Source organism: Styela clava, chromosome 2 (genome assembly GCF_964204865.1).
Source record: "Styela clava chromosome 2, kaStyClav1.hap1.2, whole genome shotgun sequence".
Lineage (NCBI taxonomy): Eukaryota > Metazoa > Chordata > Ascidiacea > Stolidobranchia > Styelidae > Styela > Styela clava.
In genome coordinates this window covers 28,059,429-28,064,428 of record NC_135251.1, presented here as the reverse complement: position 1 = coordinate 28,064,428, position 5,000 = coordinate 28,059,429, and the positions used below count along the sequence as shown (strand labels likewise).

General features: G+C 54.6%; 1 non-coding gene across 1 annotated transcript in view; it reads right to left on the bottom strand.

Annotated features, from left to right (window-relative positions):
• The window catches only part of LOC144420250 (small subunit ribosomal RNA), a 1,810-nt gene extending 176 nt beyond the window's left edge, over positions 1-1,634 (bottom strand). The window contains exon 1 of the ribosomal RNA XR_013474602.1: positions 1-1,634. This exon is cut by the window's left edge and continues 176 nt beyond it. This is a non-coding gene — a ribosomal RNA (small subunit ribosomal RNA).
• Positions 1,635-5,000: the final 3,366 nt, after the last annotated feature.

The following is a 5,000-nucleotide window of genomic DNA, read 5'->3' as shown; positions in this document are numbered from 1 at the left end:
AAAGGGCAGGGACGTAATCAACGCAAGTTGATGACTTGCGCTTACTGGGAATTCCTCGTTCAAGGGAAACAATTGCAAGTCCCTATCCCAATCACGAATGAGGTTCAACGGGTTACCCGGACCTTTCGGCCTAGGTTAGACACTCGCTGCTTCACTCAGTGTAGCGCGCGTGCGGCCCCGGACATCTAAGGGCATCACAGACCTGTTAATGCTCAATCTCGTGTGGCTAAACGCCACTAGTCCCTCTAAGAAGTTAGACGCCGACCGAGAAGGTCGCGTAACTATTTAGCATGCCAGAGTCTCGTTCGTTATCGGAATTAACCAGACAAATCGCTCCACCAACTAAGAACGGCCATGCACCACCACCCACAGAATCAAGAAAGAGCTCTCAATCTGTCAATCCTACCTGTGTCCGGGCCGGGTGAGTTTCCCCGTGTTGAGTCAAATTAAGCCGCAGGCTCCACTCCTGGTGGTGCCCTTCCGTCAATTCCTTTAAGTTTCAGCTTTGCAACCATACTTCCCCCGGAACCCAAAGACTTTGGTTTCCCGGAAGCTGCCGGAAAGGTCGTCATGGTAACGCCTCCCGATCGCTAGTTGGCATCGTTTATAGTCAGAACTAGGACGGTATCTGATCGTCTTCGAACCTCTGACTTTCGCTCTTGATTAAAGAAAACATTCTTGGCGAATGCTTTCGCAGTAGTTCGTCTTCCGCCGATCCAAGAATTTCACCTCTAACGGCAGAGTACGGACGCCCCCGTCTGTCCCTCTTAATCATTACCTCGTGCTCCGAAAACCAACAAAATAGAACCGAGGTCCTATTCCATTATTCCATGCAACACTATGCAGGCGAACAGCCTGCTTTGAACACTCTAATTTTTTCAAAGTAAACTTATCGGCCACCGCCGACACTCAGTCAAGAGCACCGACGGAGAACCGAAGGTGAGGCGAACGCAACCAGTGACACGCCTTGCGACGGACCGGCGGCGCTCGCCCAAAATCCAACTACGAGCTTTTCAACCGCAACAACTTTAGCATACACTGTTGGAGCTGGAATTACCGCGGCTGCTGGCACCAGACTTGCCCTCCAATGGATACTCGTTAAGAGTTTTAGGATGTACTCATTCCAATTACAGGGCCTCGTTAGAGTCCTGTATTGTTATTTTTCGTCACTACCTCCCCGTGTCGGGAATGGGTAATTTGCGCGCCTGCTGCCTTCCTTGGATGTGGTAGCCGTTTCTCAGGCTCCCTCTCCGGAATCGAACCCTGATTCCCCGTTACCCGTTATCACAAAGGTAGGCACGTAGCGTACCTTCGACAGTTGATAGGGCAGACACTTGAATGATACGTCGTCGGTGCAGAGACCGTACGATCCGCGTGGTTATCCAGAGTCATCAAACGTCACAGGACGAACCCGGTCGGTTTTGATCTGATAAAAGCGCGCCTCCCGAAGTCGGCGCTTAATGCATGTATTAGCTCTAGAATTACCACAGTTATCCACTTCGCTTACGAGACCAAATAAACCAAGACTGATTTAATGAGCCATTCGCAGTTTCGCTTTACGAGAACTCGTACTTGCACCTGCATGGCTTAATCTTTGAGACAAGCATATCACTACTGGCAGGATCAACCAGATAGCTGCGACAGCTGCGCTCGGCCCTTGCTGGGCCGCCCGGCGCGTGCTCGTCGCATTCGTTTAAGACCGAGGCGATCGCCTGCGGCCGTACTCAGCTTCGACAGTCGCGGGCCGCGACGTCCACGCTCTCGCCGGCAGTGCCAGGCGGAGCGATTTGCGTTTTTTCTTTGCTCGCCCTCTCTCGGGCTCGATCCATTCAGTTTCGCACAAACAAGAGCTCTGCCGGCCGCCTGCAGCGGTGCCTAAAACCCGGGCATAACAATGCGACCGTTCTGCTAGGCCGACAAGCGCTCAAGCCAGACGCTCGATCGAACGCCCCCTACATATTAGTCGAGACAACGGCTCGCTCATTAGCATCGCGTTTGTACTTTAACTTTTTTCGGCTCGGCTTCTTTCGACGCCGATGCCGGCGACGCAGCACTCTCTCGCCCGCCAGCCACCGAGAAAAGGGTGCGCTCCGACCGGCCCCGCACCGCTCTTTCATGGCTCATTCGAGTTTACTGTCTTTCGCTCTGACATGCCTTACCTAGGGTTAGGTTAGTATGCTTGCACGTTTGTACTTTAACTTTTTTTGGCTCGGCTTCTTTCGACGCCGATGCCGGCGACGCAGCACTCTCTCGCCCGCCAGCCACCGAGAAAAGGGTGCGCTCCGACCGGCCCCGCACCGCTCTTTCTTGGCTCATTCGAAATTACTGTCTTTCGCTCTGACATGCCTTACCTAGGGTTAGGTTAGTATGCTTGCACGTTTGTACTTTAACTTTTTTCGGCTCGGCTTCTTTCGACGCCGATGCCGGCGACGCAGCACTCTCTCGCCCGCCAGCCACCGAGAAAAGGGTGCGCTCCGACCGGCCCCGCACCGCTCTTTCTTGGCTCATTCGAAATTACTGTCTTTCGCTCTGACATGCCTTACCTAGGGTTAGGTTAGTATGCTTGCACGTTTGTACTTTAACTTTTTTCGGCTCGGCTTCTTTCGACGCCGATGCCGGCGACGCAGCACTCTCTCGCCCGCCAGCCACCGAGAAAAGGGTGCGCTCCGACCGGCCCCGCACCGCTCTTTCATGGCTCATTTGAGTTTACTGTCTTTCGCTCTGACATGCCTTACCTAGGGTTAGGTTAGTATGCTTGCACGTTTGTACTTTAACTTTTTTTGGCTCGGCTTCTTTCGACGCCGATGCCGGCGACGCAGCACTCTCTCGCCCGCCAGCCACCGAGAAAAGGGTGCGCTTCGACCGGCCCCGCGCCGCTCTTTCTTGGCTCATTCGAAATTACTGTCTTTCGCTCTGACATGCCTTACCTAGGGTTAGGTTAGTATGCTTGCACGTTTGTACTTTAACTTTTTTTGGCTCGGCTTCTTTCGACGCCGATGCCGGCGACGCAGCACTCTCTCGCCCGCCAGCCACCGAGAAAAGGGTGCGCTCCGACCGGCCCCGCACCGTTCTTTCTTGGCTCATTCGAAATTACTGTCTTTCGCTCTGACATGCCTTACCTAGGGTTAGGTTAGTATGCTTGCACGTTTGTACTTTAACTTTTTTCGGCTCGGCTTCTTTCGACGCCGATGCCGGCGACGCAGCACTCTCTCGCCCGCCAGCCACCGAGAAAAGGGTGCGCTCCGACCGGCCCCGCACCGCTCTTTCATGGCTCATTCGAGTTTACTGTCTTTCGCTCTGACATGCCTTACCTAGGGTTAGGTTAGTATGCTTGCACGTTTGTACTTTAACTTTTTTTGGCTCGGCTTCTTTCGACGCCGATGCCGGCGACGCAGCACTCTCTCGCCCGCCAGCCACCGAGAAAAGGGTGCGCTCCGACCGGCCCCGCACCGCTCTTTCTTGGCTCATTCGAAATTACTGTCTTTCGCTCTGACATGCCTTACCTAGGGTTAGGTTAGTATGCTTGCACGTTTGTACTTTAACTTTTTTCGGCTCGGCTTCTTTCGACGCCGATGCCGTCGACGCAGCACTCTCTCGCCCGCCAGCCACCGAGAAAAGGGTGCGCTCCGACCGGCCCCGCTCCGCTCTTTCTTGGCTCATTCGAAATTACTGTCTTTCGCTCTGACATGCCTTACCTAGGGTTAGGTTAGTATGCTTGCACGTTTGTACTTTAACTTTTTTCGGCTCGGCTTCTTTCGACGCCGATGCCGGCGACGCAGCACTCTCTCGCCCGCCAGCCACCGAGAAAAGGGTGCGCTCCGACCGGCCCCGCACCGCTCTTTCTTGGCTCATTCGAAATTACTGTCTTTCGCTCTGACATGCCTTACCTAGGGTTAGGTTAGTATGCTTGCACGTTTGTACTTTAACTTTTTTCGGCTCGGCTTCTTTCGACGCCGATGCCGGCGACGCAGCACTCTCTCGCCCGCCAGCCACCGAGAAAAGGGTGCGCTCCGACCGGCCCCGCACCGCTCTTTCTTGGCTCATTCGAGTTTACTGTCTTTCGCTCTGACATGCCTTACCTAGGGTTAGGTTAGTATGCTTGCACGTTTGTACTTTAACTTTTTTCGGCTCGGCTTCTTTCGACGCCGATGCCGGCGACGCAGCACTCTCTCGCCCGCCAGCCACCGAGAAAAGGGTGCGCTCCGACCGGCCCCGCACCGCTCTTTCTTGGCTCATTCGAAATTACTGTCTTTCGCTCTGACATGCCTTACCTAGGGTTAGGTTAGTATGCTTGCACGTTTGTACTTTAACTTTTTTCGGCTCGGCTTCTTTCGACGCCGATGCCGGCGACGCAGCACTCTCTCGCCCGCCAGCCACCGAGAAAAGGGTGCGCTCCGACCGGCCCCGCACCGCTCTTTCTTGGCTCATTCGAAATTACTGTCTTTCGCTCTGACATGCCTTACCTAGGGTTAGGTTAGTATGCTTGCACGTTTGTACTTTAACTTTTTTCGGCTCGGCTTCTTTCGACGCCGATGCCGGCGACGCAGCACTCTCTCGCCCGCCAGCCACCGAGAAAAGGGTGCGCTCCGACCGGCCCCGCACCGCTCTTTCTTGGCTCATTCGAGTTTACTGTCTTTCGCTCTGACATGCCTTACCTAGGGTTAGGTTAGTATGCTTGCACGTTTGTACTTTAACTTTTTTCGGCTCGGCTTCTTTCGACGCCGATGCCGGCGACGCAGCACTCTCTCGCCCGCCAGCCACCGAGAAAAGGGTGCGCTCCGACCGGCCCCGCACCGCTCTTTCTTGGCTCATTCGAAATTACTGTCTTTCGCTCTGACATGCCTTACCTAGGGTTAGGTTAGTATGCTTGCACGTTTGTACTTTAACTTTTTTCGGCTCGGCTTCTTTCGACGCCGATGCCGGCGACGCAGCACTCTCTCGCCCGCCAGCCACCGAGAAAAGGGTGCGCTCCGACCGGCCCCGCACCGCTCTTTCTTGGC